Below are 16,308 nucleotides of genomic sequence, written 5' to 3' on the forward strand. Positions count from 1 at the left end.
TAACAATCCATCACTTACAGGAAAAAACGCAGAAGGTGTCAGACCAATTATACCTCGTCGCGAACACAGGAGTATGCAGAATGCAGATCCCCCGCCAGCCGCGCCTGGAACGCACGGACCCCAAGTCCACGCCACCCGGCGATGAACCTGAGGGGACAGTTCTCCCCCAGTTGGCTGACCCACCGTGTGGCCGGGGCACCACCCAGGGGCAAAATCACCCACAGCACCAATCTCCTTAAAACTGCTACCACAGACCTCTCCCCAGCAGCACACAGGCGCAAACTGGAACGCTACAGAGATTTGCATGGCCCTGCACATGGATGACAGGCAGATTCGAGAGGTATTCCAGATTTTGTAATGCCATATTCTGATGCATGTAACAGCGTGGGGGACACTTGAGGACATTATGCTAAGTGAAATAAGCCAGACACCAAAGAATGAACACTGTATGTTTCCCCGGAGAGGGTGGTCATATTCATAGAGACAAAAAGTAGAAGGGGGCTGCGGGAGGGGGTGGCAGTGGCGTTTAATGGCACAGAGTTTCCGTTTGGGATGACAAAGACCTCCTGGAGCTGGACGGGCGACGGTGCACAGCAACGTGACGGTGCTCAGCGCGCTGAGCTACACACTTACAAGTGGTTAAAATAGCAAATTTTATGTTATGCATATTTTAACACAGTTTTTTTTTTTCAGAGACAGAGGGAGAGTCAGAGAGAGGAATAAATAGGGACAGACAGGAACGGAGAGAGATGAGAAGCACCAATCATTAGTTTCTCGTTGCAACACCTTAGTTGTTCATTGATTGCTTTCTCATATGTGCCTTACCCACAGGCCTTCAGCAGACCGAGTAAACCTTTGTTCAAGCCGGCGACCTTGGGCTCAGCTGGCGAGCTTTTGCTCAAACCAGATGAGCCCGTGCTCAAGCTGGCGACCTCGGGGTCTCAAACCTGGGTCCTCCGCATCCCAGTCCAATGCTCTATCCACTGTATCACTGCTCGGTCAGGCTTAGCACAAAATTTAAAAATGGTAAAAAAAAAAAAATACTATCCAACAGCAAATTCTGCCAGGTAGGCAGGAAGAGCCGAGGTTGTTGGAAGCCTATTTGTTACTTCCGTGTGGCTGGTGCACACGTGGGTGGCAGTCACCATCAGCAGGGGCTTCTTGGTTCTGTTGCCTATGGGCTTGTTTGGCCTTGTCAGATTTGGGACAAGCATCAGGGGAAGGGCCCAGGTGGGGTAGGGTGGCCCCTGGCCATATGCCTGTCCTGATGGTTGGAGAACAGGGCAGCTCCAGAGCAGAAATGGGAACGAGTTGACTACATGGGCAGAGAGGTTGTGGCAGATGAAGTTTGTGGTTCAGAGCGTCCACTGTGCTGTCGCTGGGCCTGGGTTCAAATGTCGCACTGCTATTGACTAGCTGTGTGACCTGAGACAGCGTATTCAACCCTCTCTGCCTTAGTTCAATAGGAATGCTAGTACCTTCTTTGCAGGACTGTTGCCAGGATTATGAGGTGAAGTGCGTTAAACGCTTGGCTTTCTGCTTGTCAAGAAGTAACTGTAAACACTAGGTTTTGTTTCAGTGACAGGGATAGAGTCAACAAAGACCCTTTATGGAAGAAACCAAGACGAGATGAAGTCTTCAGTCATGCCAGGGGTGGGTTTCGGGGACCTGCCCTTTCCCCCAGCTATAATCCCCGCTTTCTGTCAAATCAGAAGCTCCTAGAGGAAGTGAATGGTATCCACCCCAGGCTGAAGTTGCGCTATGGTGAAGAATGCTTACTGACTGCACATTGCCGGAAAGTCGCTGCCCGTCTCTGAGCCTCACTCAGTGTTCTTGTCTGCAGAATGGGTTGATAATATTGATTATACGGCATCGCTGTGGAAATTAAAGATGCTATTTGTGCAGTACTGAGTACAGTGCTTAGGATATGTTTATGCGATAAGAAGCAGCCAGGAAGATGTTTGATCTGGTGTCTGAAGATCAGGTTTGAGGAGCCCTGAGGAGCCACTGCGCCACCTCACCCGCAGGTGTTGTAAGGTACCAAAAGCTACAGAATCAATATTAATATTTTAAGAGACTTGAAGAACATTTTATTAATTTGGGTTAAGGTGTGCAGAGAAATTTTGAGAATAATCTCTGTACTGTGTGATTGGCCTAAAACCAGGATGGCCCTTGGCACTGTATTGTGAATGCAAAGGGAAGGAAAACATGGATTCCCTGACATTCCACCACACCTGTGGGGAAAGGGGTGAATGGTTAGCCAGGTGCAGGAAGAGAAAAGCCAAAATAAACCTTTTCTTATAGTAATGAGCCATTTGCGGGCATTTGTCCCCACAGAAACTACCTCTCCCATGTGAATGCATGTGGTTAATACGTGTGACTCTGGACAGAGAGATGGTGGATAAACATCAGAGAATATAGGAATGCCTTTTAATATGTAAAGAGACATCTTTCTACCATTGTGTTGACTTGTAAATTTTGTTTTCTCCAAAATGATGTATGGCTTGCAAATTGAACATGGTCCTATCATGTTAAAGGACATATGACTATAACCAATAATGATAAAGAACACCTAATTGCAATTTTTGCTTCTGTACTTCCCACTTGCAAAACTATAAAAACTAGGTAGAACAAAGGGCCGGCGTGCTCTCCCTCAGATTTCTGTCGGAGTTGCCCCCGCTTGGCCAAGCTACACAATAAAGCTTTGGTGTGGAATCTACGGATTTTGTTCGTGTCTTCAATGTTTCGGGTCCCTCCGGATAAGGCTTAACAGGTTCAAATCCAGACCCGCTATCTGCTAACCGAGAAAATTTCTTTAGTTTTTTTTTTTTTAATTTATTTATTGATTTTAGAGAGAAAGAAAGGGCGACAGGGGGGTGGGGGGGAGACAGACAGACAGAAACATCGATCTGTTCCTGTATGTGCCCTGACCAGGGATTGAACCAGCAACCTCTGTGCTTCAGGACGATGCTCTAACCAACTGAGCTACCCAGCCAGGGCATAACTGAGCAATTTCCAACAAAGAGCTATCACTCCTCTGAATCTCAGCCTTCTCATCTGTCAAGCGGGAATGATGATCACTCTATTCAGTCCATAGACTTGTAGGGAAAACCTACAAAGATGTGGCTTCTTGGACATAGCATGGAAGGGTAAAGCATTCACAAATGTGAAGGGTCATTTTTTATAATGGGGACAGTCAGCACCCAAGCATGAATGAATGACCGAGAAACTGACAGCCACTTCCTCGAGGGCTGCTGCCTGTCTGGAGGCCGGACCCCCGACGGAGGGGCCTGCGGACGCCGGACACTGAACACCAGACACCGGCAGGCTGTTCTGCAGCGTCCTCTCGCTCACTGCGTCACCTCGCAGAGACAAGCCTGTCTGGTCAGCGGTCAGGAGGCACCCGCTCAGCACTTCTCTGGGCCGGGTTTCTGCTGGTCCTTCCTCGACACCAGTGTCTCTCCAAGCAGGCTGGCCAAGAAGGGGTTAATCAGGGGCAGGGTGGGGGAGGAAGAAATGACCTCTGGCCTGAGACCTCAGGCAGGCAGTAGAGAGGCTGCTTTGTCCAGCCAAGTGAGAGGCCCCGGCACAATCCCAACGCTGGAGCCAGAAGGAGGAAGGAAGCAAACCTGTCCCCACCCACCAAATATCCAAATATCCTCAGGTTCATGCTGAATAACAAGGCTCTAAGCCCGCCTCTGTTGGGCTTGCTGTGTGGCTTGGGGCAAATCACTTTCCTTCTCTGTTTCTATGTCCAATGCCGACAATCTAGAATTCCACAGAAACATCACCAGAAGAGGGGTGACAGGAGCAAGGGAGATTCGGGGACAGGGAGGGCAGGGCGCACGCATCAAACGGTTGTGGGAGTTTGGGCAGTGGGTCCCTGAGAGCACACAGGATTGGGCACCAGAATGACTGGGCTCTGGGCTCCAATCCGGACTCACAGCTTACTGGGTGCCTGATCTTACTCCCATCACCAAACTTCCCGGAGCTTCTGTCTCGTTTGTAAGAGCAGTTGGCGGACTTAATCTCCAGAATCATATGAGGATCAGAAATAATGTATGCAGAGCACCAACATACAGTCTATACACTCAATTAATCATACGTACAGCAGGTCACTGAAGAACGTCATTCCATTTAACATTGTTTTGTCCTAACATTCATGAGGTGCTGTAGGAATTAACTCTTCATGTCCAACGCCTATGGTAAAATTGCTTTCATTATACATTACTTCACTTAAGTTGTAGGACCTATTGACATTGAGGACTTAGTGTATATGGTGAATGTTTGCTGGCTTTATCATTTATCACCTACCCTAGCTGTCTGCTCTCTATTGATCTGTCATCTCCTTACCTATCTATCTATCATCTATCCATCATCGTCGTCATCTTTTTCACAGAGAACACTGACACCATGGACCCCATTCACTCCCTCTCCTGGCAGGATCTCTTGCAGTGGCGGTGAGCGACCTAAGGGCACTGGTAGGTCGCCTTGGAGTTCAGGGTCTCTGTGCTGAGCAGGAAGAGGGCCTCCCTCTGGTATTCACTCTTTAGCCAGGAGCTTGCAGGAGGCTTGCCTGTCTTGGTTTTAACTGGGAATAATGGAAACCAGCAGTTTTATTCTCTTCCCGCTTCCCAGCCCCTCTCCAAGCCTGGGGGATAGCCACCTCCTGAGGGGACAATCAGCACAGAACGGAGCCGCTAAATGCACATCAGTGTCCCTGGAGAATGGCCACGTGGGCCCCCGTGAATCTTAGTATGGGAGTAAGTCATGTGAGTAAATCACGGGTGGGTAAATCGTGTGGGTAAAGCATGTGTGAGTAAATCGCGGGTGGGTAAATTGCAGACTTCCTGGCATCTGTACTTTTTTGGGAGTCTCTCCAGCACTGTTTGTTTGGGGACATGGATCTGAGGCCTCAGGAGCTGGCCTGCTGGCCTCCTGCAACTGGCCTGGCTGGGGAGAGGCCATGCTGGGCTTCACAGGAGCAAAGCGGGTGAGGACAGCTCCTGTCCCCACACAGGCGGTGGAGAGGGTGAAGCCTCGCAGAGCAACTGAGTGAGTGTGCACTGGCCAGTGTGTGAGTGTGAGTCCAGTGTGTGCGTGTGGATGTGCTTCCGTGGGCCAGTGTGAGTGCAAGTGTGTGTGCACTGGCTGGTGCGTCTGTGTGTGAGTGTGAGTCCAGTGTGTGTGTGTGGATGTGCTTCCGTGGGCCAGTGTGAGTGTGAGTACAGTGTGTGTGTGTGGATATGCTTCCGTGGGCCAGTGTGAGTGCAAGTGTGTGCACTGGCTGGTGCGTCTGTGTGTGTGAGTGTGCGTCCATCGCCGGAGTAGGAGCAGCCCCGGCGTGTGAGCAGAGCCTAGAGGAGGGTGTTGGCCGGAGGCTGTGAGCGTTGAGCAGAGGGGAGCATTTGCATGAAGTGGTGCGTAGGAGAAAACGTCCTGGCAGGGCCCACAAGGCTCCTGTGATGGGGCCTCCCGCCTCCCTGCCCACCCGTCCAGCCTCTGCCCCTTGCTCTCTCTATGGCAACCACCCTGGCCCCTTGTTGCTCCTCAGATGTGCACCAGACTTGGGGCCTTGCCTTGGCTGTTCCCTCCACCCACAATGCCTTTCCCGCAGAGCTCTGCTTGGCTCAACCCCTTCAAGTCTTTGCCAGACCTCCCCTTCTCGATGAGATCCACCCAGCCCCCCTATGGAATATTGCCATTTGCCCACCACCCCAAGCCCCCGACCCTACTCTGCTGTTTTTTTCTGTTTTTTTGTTTTTTGGGGGGTTTTCTTTGCATAGCGGCCTGTATGGCCTACTAGAACTACATAATTTACTCATTTATTTTTATTGTGCCTGAAGCCCGTTTCCCCACAGGGATAAGGATCTCCCAAGTTGATTTGTTCGCTGATGCATCCCAAGCACCCAGAATGGTAGCATTTATTTTACGGCGTATTTGCCTCCAGTCGCTCATTTGTAACGTGAGGACGATAATAGAAGCTATCCACTTCACGGAGTTGTTGGGCGGATTAAATGAATGAACACCTGAAAGGCCCAAGAACAGTGCTCAGCACACAGTTCAATACATCTCCGCGGTTATTACTGCCCTCCATCACGGCGTGGGACTGAGGAGTCGGTGAGTGATCCATGCGAAGGCTCCCGCTTGCTGGCGGTCGGAGGGCGTGTGATGGCGTTTCATAAACACTGCTCACCCCACTTCCGCCCCAGCCCTTCCAATTCCCAGGAAGGAAGATTCTCTGCCCTTTAGGTTAGAAAGTTGGTCATCAGGATATTTGTTGCCTTTTTTTTTTTTTTTTTTGTATTTTTCGGAAGTTGGAAAGAGAGAGATAGACAGACTCCCGCATGCGCCCGACCGGGATCCACCCGGCACGCCCACCAGGGGGCGATGCTCTGCTCCTCCGGGGCGTCGCTCTGCTGCAACCAGAGCCACTCTAGCGCCTGGGGCAGAGGCCAAGGAGCCATCCCCAGCGCTCGGGCCATCCTTGCTCCAATGGAGCCTTGGCTGCGGGAGGGGGAGAGACAGAGAGGAAGGAGAGGGGGAGGGGTGGAGAAGCAGATGGGCGCCTCTCCTGTGTGCCCTGGCCGGGAATCGAACCCGGGACTTCTGCATGCCAGGCCGACGCTCTACCACTGAGCCAACCGGCCAGGGCGGGGATATTTGTTGCTTTTATTGTTATCTTTTTAAATCGAGGGTGGAAGCAAGCCAGCCCGCAGCCTGCCCCTCCCAGGGCTGCACAGCTTCCTGGTCTCCCGGGTAGCTGTTCACAGAATGTGACCTTGCCCGACAGGCATGTTCTCTGATGGGCGTGATTGCAGCTTGGACCGCGCAGGCGCCCAGCTCCGCCTCGGACTCCGGTGCCTGGTTCTTCTCCCAGCCTTGCGGCTCCCAGCAGGCTGTCTGACCCAGCGCAAGTCCTGTCCCCTGTCTGGGTCCCTGTTCTCCCCTGCTGAGGGGTTAGATCAGTCCATTTCTACAGCCTTTCCAGGCTCATCCATTCATCCGAGAGATTTTTATGGAGCCCTTCCAGGCGTCCCCAAACTACAGCCTGCAGGCCGCATGCGGCCCCCTGAGGCCATTTATCCGGCCCCCCCCCACTGCACTTCCAGAAGGGGCACCTCTTTCATTGGTGGTCAGTGAGAGGAGCACTGTATGTGGCAGCCCTCCAACGGTCTGAGGGACAGTGAACTGGCCCCCTGTGTAAAAAGTTTGGGGACCCCTGCTTCCATGCCAGTGCTGGTCTAGGCACTGGGGACACGGCAGTGACTATGAGACACCCATCCTCACCCCATGAGTTGACCTTGGTGGGGAGAGGGTAGACGGTAAGCGACAACCACAATTAGTAACTTGTTCAGTATGTCAGAAAGTGGAGCATGCTACGGAGAGAAAGAAAAAGCATTACAGGGTAAGAGAGAGTGCAAGCGTTGGGGTAGGGAGGACGGGCTCAGCGCTCAGCGGGGTGGTCGGGGGTGACACTTGAGGTGACGAACATCCTATTTTCCAGGAACCTATGAATCTCAGTGACTCTTGCGGTGCTCCAAACAGAGCACTGTCCGGGTCCCCTGGCGTCACCCAGCTCTTCTTTTCCTCCATCTCTGCACTCACTGACCCCGGCTTCCCAGTGGGTGACGGGGCCGGAAGACAGATCAGCCCAGCTCCCAGGAGTGGTGAGTGATTTGCCGCTGTCTTTATTCACACTCGGATATTTCATGGCTCCCGTGGCACTGATGGAATAAGTATGACCTTTTTATTCTTCACTTTTGCTTAAGACTCAAGGTCAACAGCCCAGCTGTGATCTATCAGCCGCTCCGTCTGCCGGACATTCGTGAGCCAGGGGGCCCCACGGCTGTCAGAGATTCATGGTGCCGTCCTCCAGCCCTGCATGCCCGCTGCCCCTGAGCACTAGGCCTGGGCTTTGCTGGACCGGGGAGGCAACAGTCACAGTGGCTCTGGAGGATGACAGCTCATTGAAGGCAGAGACCCAGACATTAATCTCTACTCTCTCCCCTGAACACACCCCATCACTAGGGCTGAACCCATAACCTGGGTTTCATTTTAGTTCTGGGGCGGGGGGGGGGTAGGAGGCAGCCATGGGGAGGCTGAGCAGCTATGGTTCAAATGGCAATTTATAAATTGGAGCGCCCCAGAGCACGGTCATCAGCTTTTGCAGCACGCAGAAGGGACAAAAGCTATGCATCAGCCCGCCTGCCTCAGACGGACTCCTCCAGGCCCTGCAGGTAGCCCAGGCCTCCTCCTGCCCTCAAAGAAGCAGTGGCTTTACTTGTCAGACATTACCAGCACTGCCTGGAAGTTCTTCCTCTTGTCTACCTGACAGCCTTCCCTGCATATCCCCGTTTCCTCTTGTTTCCCCCTTATGTGAAGGGGGTGGCGGGTTGGTCTGGTTCACACTTTCCCTGCTCCCTCAGGGTGGATCTGAGTGACAACGGGCTGATGGTGTGGGTTTGTTAATAGATTAGGCGGCTGGGAAGAGACAGTCTAGAAGGGAAATAGGATCACTGGCTTCTATTTTAAACACAGCACCTGTGACCCCAAGACAGCCATGTCTCCCCTCTCCATCCTAACTCACGTCCCGGGAGGAAAAGGAATGGTCAGGGGCTCTCTCTGCAGCACCGCGAGCCTGGTTTGGAGCTCTGGTCCTGCCCCTTCGAAGCTGGGAGACCTTGTATAGCTCACCTGCCTGCTCTGATCCCAGAGACCTCTACCCCACGAAGAGCTGCCTCCTGGGGGACTGTGTGTGTGTGTCGGCACATTGGGAAAACACACGGCCAGCACTGACATGCTAGTTGCACATGACCAAGGCGCCCAGGGGCAGACCGCGGAGCCAGCCCTCCCGAGTTTGAATCCCAGGCGGAAAACGTCGGGCAAGCTTCTTAACCGGTTCCTGCCTGCCTCAGTCTTCTCACCCGTAAAATCAAGATAATCGCTGCGCCTTCTTCGTCAGGATGTGGAAAGAATGAAGTGAGCGGGTAAACGGAAACCACTTAGCACACAGTCCGTGGCGTGTCAGAACTTCTCCGAAAGGCTGGCTCTCGTTACCGTCACCGCTACTGGCGGAGAAACCGCCTGCATTCACTTGGCACTTTGGATTTAATTTCCATCAATCGGCTTTGTGATTTATAATCCACTTACTTCCGACCAAAGATAAGAGGTGACTTGCAACATAAAAACATGCATAAAAGGAGAAGAGTTTTTTTTTTCTTATGATACAGGGAAAATAAATAAATAAATTAACAAACAAAGAGGCTTGAACTAGAGGCCCTGGACCCCAGGCTGGTTTGTGGTGACATCCAAGCACCAACTTCATTAGGAACCCACACATGCCCACAGAGCTGCTCTGCAGCCCTGGGTCACTCCCCCTAGGAAAGGGCTTAGGTAGGAGGGGGCGTCCTGGCCTCACAGTGTGAAAGGAACAGCTTTATTAGGGGGCACCCTGTCTGTGCAGGACTTGACCCATACGATGGCAGAGGGGGCTGAGGCTGCCTTCAGAGGAAGGGCCCTCTCAGGCTCAGTCCTCTTTGTTCTAGCCAGGCCACATCCAGCATACTGACCATTGGTGGACCCCACACATGCATAGGGTATGGCGCAACCTCATCCTCCATTCATCTGAGGCAAGGGGCCAGGAGATATGCCATAGAACACAACTTTTCCTGTTCTAGAGACAAACATAGCAGCCCTGTACATGGTGTCTCTTCACTGAGTGAGCTTCTACTTACCTTCTGAGTCACCTCCTCCAGGAAGGCTTCCCTGATCTCTCTGGTCTAGTCAGTCCCCCAAGACTTGCTCCCCACATATGCACACACACAACGCTTATCACAGCTGTAGGTGCTAAATCAGTCACTACCCGGGTCCATAGTCCTGAAATGTCTCTCTCCCCAGGAAATGGGACCTTCCTTCACTGGCCCAGACCTGACATTATAAGGATAAGATAAATACCTCCTGAATGACTAGAGGTAAAAGGCAAGAATGGAGGAAAGCAGGGAGGGAGGATGTTGAATCTGAAGAAAAAAATATTTATAGCATTAGATGAGCCACGAGAATTATCAGCAAAAATTAAACGGACATATTATGGAAGAAGAATGTGTTCTCTTCGTGATGAGAATGAAGGCAGGATCGAAGGGGAGGAAGGGGAGGGAGATGGAGTTGGGGCCTGTAATAAGGAAACCTTTTTAGTCAGAGCACCTAACATGGTGTATATAGACGTTCTTGAGAAAGAGGAGGGGAAGTTACTTGTGTCTGGAAGTTACCTCCACACGGGGCCAGTCAGCATCCCAGGGATGGTGGGAGTGGGGGGGAGGGGGCAGAGGTGTGTGGGCAGGATAAGGATTCACAGACAAAGCGGAGGGCTGACCTGGGTGACCTTGAACTGTCCCTTTCTCACTCTGGACCTCTTTTCAATATAAGAGAACAGCAAGAACTGGGCTCATTTTAGAGATAGAAGAACCTAGTCTAAGAGGGTTGTGAGGAGTAAAATAGCTGGACTGGTCTCCAGGCCTTAGCTTTCCCTTCCCCTCCCTGAGCTCTCTCAAGCCTTAGCGATATCTCCACACAGGGAACTGGCCTTTGAGACAGACTTATGACCCCTTCCTGACTCCCTCCCCCTTACTGCCGCTGGGACCCCCACTGTGTCCTCCATTATGTCCATATCCTCTGTTGGACAGTTCCAGAGGAAACCACTTCAGCACCTCCCTGGTTTCTATTTATACTATGACATATGCGAAGAAATGCATCTCTAATGGTAGAATTTCAGGCCCTCTGACCTTCTGTGACGGCCTGTTCCGGGACCCACTCTAGGCAGGATGGGCGAGGGTGGGACTTGGGTCTGAATCTGGGCATGTACGCTTTCCCAGCCTCAGGGAGGTAGCCGCCACCCCCTCACTTTGGCCGCATGACAGAAACATCCTTCCAGACCCCTGCCTGAGGAGTCGACTGCTGCGCAGGTACCTACCTCACCCACCCAGACATTTTTAAAGCCTCCCTGTTCCACTCAGACCTTCTTTTGACTGACAGTCAAAGCCGCCTTGAGAAGCAGCCATTGGCACCAGCTCACACACAGTGGCATTTTGACAGGCGGTAAAAAAATCTCTAGCGTTCAATGCCAGCTGCTGCCACCATGTTGGCTTCCAAGATCCCGCTTCCATGCCAGGGCCTCAGCAGCTTCCCCACCTGTCCACACACACCCTGGGAGAGAGACGGCAAGTCACCAAGCCCCTGACCACCAGCCACTCTCACACCCCCAACTGCCATCTCCACTGTCACGGCCAAGCACCAGTAAATGCACTTATGAGCCGCTAGAGAGGGAGATTTATTATCAGAAATACTGCAGCACATGTCTAATGAGCTCATTAAACAAGAGCATAAATAATGACTCCCATTGGAGTAAGAGGGCTAGGGGCGGAGAGGGCGGGGGCTGCCGGCCGGGGAGCGGGGCAGTGATGGGTGATGTGCTGCTCTGGAAACGAGGCTGAGGCTCCCCTCCATCTGAGGCTATGGGCACGAGTTTCTCGGGCCAGGCAGATAGATGTAGGCCCAAGAATTCTGCAAGGAAAACCATCACAACGTGCCAACATGCTGCTGTGATCGTTGCCCGAGTACTGCCTGCTCACTCACACACCCCCACCCTGACCTGCTTCCACCCTCGTCACCAGCCCGAGAGCAAAAGGTGGAAGGGGTCTTCTCCCATTTTGTGGGTGTAAACTGCAAGGAGCAGGAGGGCCATCCTGCAACTGGTCTCCCCGCTTCTGCCCTGCACCCCTTCAGTCTAGTCCTCATCTGGCAGCCAGAATCTTTCTTTTTAATCACATCATGCCAGTCTCCTGCATTCAACCCCCCCAACGGCTCCCATCTCGTTCGTGATGAAATCCAAGGCTTCACTGTTGTCTATAAGGCCACACATGATCCAGCCCTGTTCAGTATTTCTACCCTCATTTACCACTATTTTTCCTCCAGATGCAGTGGAGTCCTTGCTGCTTCTCCAACAAGACTAGCTTGTTTCTACCCCGGGCCTTTGCATGTTATTTCCCCTGCTCAGCTCTTTTCTTCACTTTATTCAATGTCCCTCCTCAGAGGGGCCACCCCTGACCACCCATAAAAAACAGTATACCTCCAGTCTCTGTCCCCTTACACTAATTATTTTTATACTTAGTACATATTTAAAAATTATTAACCTGCTCCCCAAGAAGAATGTAGGCTCCTTGAAGGCAAGTACTTCGCTTATCATGTTCTAACCCTGGGGCTTGACCAGAGCCCCTAGCCCAAAGCAAACACTCAATACATATTTGTTGATTGATTAAATTAGCATCTAATCTAGCTACCAGAGTCAAAGTGTGGTTTGTGCCTAAGAATATTCAGTTCCAAAGCCAGAGACTTCCCCTCCACAGATCATTCCTGCTCTCAGAACTGGACCCTGGGTCCCCACTGTCAAGAAGAAAGCCTGAAGTCAGGCCACAGCACCGGCTACCAGCTCCTGTTCCACCCCCCCCCCCCAACCTGTGGGACCTGGTAGGTCACGTCCTCCATTCCCCCTCACCCCCAGGGCTCAGATCCTCATCTGTTGTTCGGTTATACCGTATCTCACAGGGCTGCCTGACCAACTGGGAGAACACACGGAACATTTTAAAACAATAACTGAAATGTAGTAAGGGCTCTCAGCAAGTACAGCTATTTCATTTGACATTTAAGGCCATCCGCAGGCTGCCCTCTTCCCCTCTGCACCCCCGCTCTGAACAAAACTACTATTACAGTATTTCCCTAGACCAGAGGTTCTCCAAGTGTGGTGGCCAGACAGGCAGCAGCTGCTCAGTCATTAGAACTGCAGATTCTCAGACCCCACGCCACACAGGCTGAGTCAAGAACTCCGGGGGTAGGGCCCTGCATCTGTGTGCTAACAAATCCGCCAGGTGACCGCATGCTCCAGTCTGGGGACAGCTGCCTGGGAGAGAGCCTTTCCCCCAGGTGAGCCGGGTGGGGAGCCTGGGCAGTGGGCGCTGCTTCCTCACCCCCGTGACAGAACGGTACCCGATGGTGTGGGAAATACACGCCCGGCCCCTGAACTTCTGGCTTGGCTGCGTCACTCACTTGGGCTCATGGGCCTGAGCAGATGTGACACCAGCAGAGGCCCGACATCGGCTTTCCCGGCTGGGCTCGCCCTCCAACACTTGTGCCATCACCACGAGAAGAACATGCTCTGCACAGCCATGGCCCCTCTGCCTGGGCTCCAGAGCGAGATACGGAGGGAAGGTCTAAGCCCACCTGGAGCCTGGAGCCCCACCTACCCCAGCTCAACTGAGACCAACTGACCTCCAGTTAACCTGCAGACCCACAAATAAGAAAATTAAATATTAGAGGTTGTGAGCCACCCAGATTTTGGGGCTGCTCATCATGCAGCATTATTGTGGCAACTGACTAATACACCAGGGCCTGCACAGGTCCCTGACCCGGCCTGGTCCTCTGCCTCTGCCTCTTTCTTCCCTGGCTCATCTGGCACCATTACCCCTCCCCTCTCCCTCCCGATCCCCACCTCCACGCAGGACCCTCCCCCAGGTCCTCCACTCCACTGGGTGAAGCTCCCCTCCCTGCCACCCCCTCCCCGGAATATAACCCTCCCAACCGAGGCATGTGAATGTGCTTCAGTTAGCTCATGAAAATGCCCAAGTGGGTCAAGTTCACTAGCAATTTATTTATAGTTTAACTTTTTAGCTGGATAATTACTAAACGGAAAAGCCCCTTAACTTAGTACCATCGCTAGCTAATTACCTAGTTGGAAGGTTAAGTGTGTAACAGTTCCCTGGGATGTTTCATTTCCGGCCTCTCATCTTCGGAAGGCGCTTTGGAAGTCGGTTTGTTCCAGCGTCTGGATCTGTACCTGCCCCTGCAGTGTCAGCCCCCGCCCCCGCCCCCCTCCCTGCCCCCATAGGGCCAGTCAGGGCCCAGCTCTGTAGCCCACCCCAGCCAGAAATAGCTCTGCTCTGTAAATATATAGTTAATGAGCTTGTTCGTCCCTATTGCCTGTCTCTGAGGCTGGCACATCAATCAGTCTGTGGTTGTGTGTGGTGCTACCCACTTACCCTTCCTCCCACCACCTCTGAGACGCTGAAGACAATGGACACTAATTTGACTTCACAGGCCAGAACCCTTTTGTCACCCGCATGGTGCCCGGTTCCACCACGTACTCACACATGTCAGACCGTAGGCTTAATTGGCAAGAACTCACACATCCCTCTTGGCCTCTCCGTGTCCCGGCGTCTCCAGAGATGTGAGCAGAGCATGACAACGAGGCCTAGAAGCAGCCTGGATCAGCTCTCTTCCCAGGCCGGCCTCTGTGACACGCTGGCTACGGGGGTTGTGGGGTTGTGGGGACAGGTGCCAGGAAACTTCAATGACACCGATGCTTCTGCCACAGCTCGCTGGTGTCCGCACGCCTCGCCGACACCCATTCTCCTCTCCTAACTTCCCAGCAGAGCCCCGATTTCATTTGGGGAGGCCATACACCTGAACAAACAACTTCCTTTCTCAGCCTCCCACGCAGGTGGCTGGGGTGGGGGAGGCCGTGAGGAAAGCAGCAGACATTGGGGAGTCCTCCAGGGGGCGCTCTAAAGAGGCTGACTCACCTGGGAGGCTGATGCCTGTTTTCGTTTGGGTTGCCCAGAAGCAGACCCTGCGACCAGGATTCCATTCACAGTAGTTTATTTTGGGAGTCGGACTGAGGACCCGCCCTCCGGTAATGGAGCAGGGAAGGAAACCCACACCAGGTGTTTTGCTAAGTAAGTTACCACTGTGGGCAGCTGGGGCTCAGTTCCCTCAAGTTCAGGGAAACATCAGACCATCCCTGAATCATCTCCATCTGGGGTTGTGTCATGTGACAGAAACCAACCTCCCACGTCTGATGAAGGGATTGTAGTCAAATCTCTGTTACTAGAAACACTTCACCCTTTATAAAGATGCTCTTATTCCCTGCCTGACACCTTCCATCTCTCAGCAACCTTGTGAAGTAGGCGGGCAGGTATTGTTATCCCCATTCTGCAGATGAGAAGCCGGAGGCTCGGAGAAGTAAAAACCGAGGAGATAACAGGAGCTCCTGTCTGGAGCTGATGCCTTCCTCCTCCGACAGGCACCGTGGAGTGATTGCGGGTTCGGTTCCAGACCACCTCCATAAAGCGAGTTACGTGAATTTTTGGTTTCCTGATGCATATAAAAATTATATTTACACTATACTGAAGTCTAATGAGTGTGCAATAGCATTATATATAAAACATGCACATACCTTATTAAAAATACTTTATTGCTAATAAAAAAAAATGCTAACCGTCATCTGAGCCTTCAGCGAGTTGTAATCTTGTTGCTGACAGAGCATCTTGCCTCGATGTTGACGGCTGCCGACCGATCAAGGTGGCCGTTGATGAAGGTTGGGTGGCTGTGGCAATTTCTTAAAATGAGATAACAGTCAAGTCTGCAGCATCGATCGACTCTTCCTTTCCTGAACAATTTCTCTGTAGCATACAGTGCCGTATGACAGCATTTCACCCAGAGTCGACCTTTAGAATCGGAATCAATCCTCTCAAACCCTCCTGTTGCTTTACCAACGGAGTTTGCGTCATAGTCTGCATCCTGTGTTGTCATGTCAACAGTCTTCACGGCATCTTCACTGGGAGTAGATACCATCTCCAGACTCGACCCTCTTTGCTCATTCATAACAAGCAACTCCTCCTCCATTCAGGTTTGATCGTGAGAGTGCACCGATTCAGTCCCACCTTCGGGCTCTCTGCTCATCCCACTCTGCTTACTATTCCCACCACATCTGTGGTTGCTTCTTTCGCCAAAGTTTCGAATGCCTCAAAGTCATCCACAGGGGTTGGAATTCACGTCTTCCAAACTCCTATTAATGTGAATAATCCAGCCTCTTCCCACGATTCACAAATGTTCTCGGTGGTATCTAGAATAGTAATTTCTTCCCAGAGGTTTTCAATTTACTTTGCCCAGATCCATCAGAGGAATCACTATCTGTGACAGCAATAGCCTTACAAAAATGTATTTCTTAAATAAGAAGACTTGAAAATCAAAATGACTCCTTGATCCCAGGGCTGCGGAATAGATGTTGTGTTAGCAGGCATGAAAACAACATTAATCTTATTGTACATCTCCGTCGGAACTCTCGTGTGCATTGTCAGCGAGCGGTAGTATTTTGAAAGAATCTTTTTTTCTTCTTCTTCTGAGTAGGTCTCCACAGTGGGCTTTTAACAAATATTCAGTAAACCACGTTGTAAATAGATGTGCTGTCATCTAGGCTTT

General features: G+C 51.9%; 1 protein-coding gene and 1 non-coding gene across 2 annotated transcripts in view; one reads left to right on the top strand and one right to left on the bottom strand.

The window, feature by feature from the left end:
• LRFN2 (leucine rich repeat and fibronectin type III domain containing 2) overlaps window positions 1-16,308 on the bottom strand; it is a 193,362-nt gene that overhangs the window by 17,073 nt on the left and 159,981 nt on the right. The window lies entirely within an intron of this gene.
• On the top strand, window positions 253-355 carry LOC136321106 (U6 spliceosomal RNA). Its single transcript, XR_010728404.1, has one exon. It is a non-coding gene; the product is annotated as a U6 spliceosomal RNA (small nuclear RNA).

This window comes from Saccopteryx bilineata, chromosome 1 (genome assembly GCF_036850765.1).
Source record: "Saccopteryx bilineata isolate mSacBil1 chromosome 1, mSacBil1_pri_phased_curated, whole genome shotgun sequence".
Lineage (NCBI taxonomy): Eukaryota > Metazoa > Chordata > Mammalia > Chiroptera > Emballonuridae > Saccopteryx > Saccopteryx bilineata.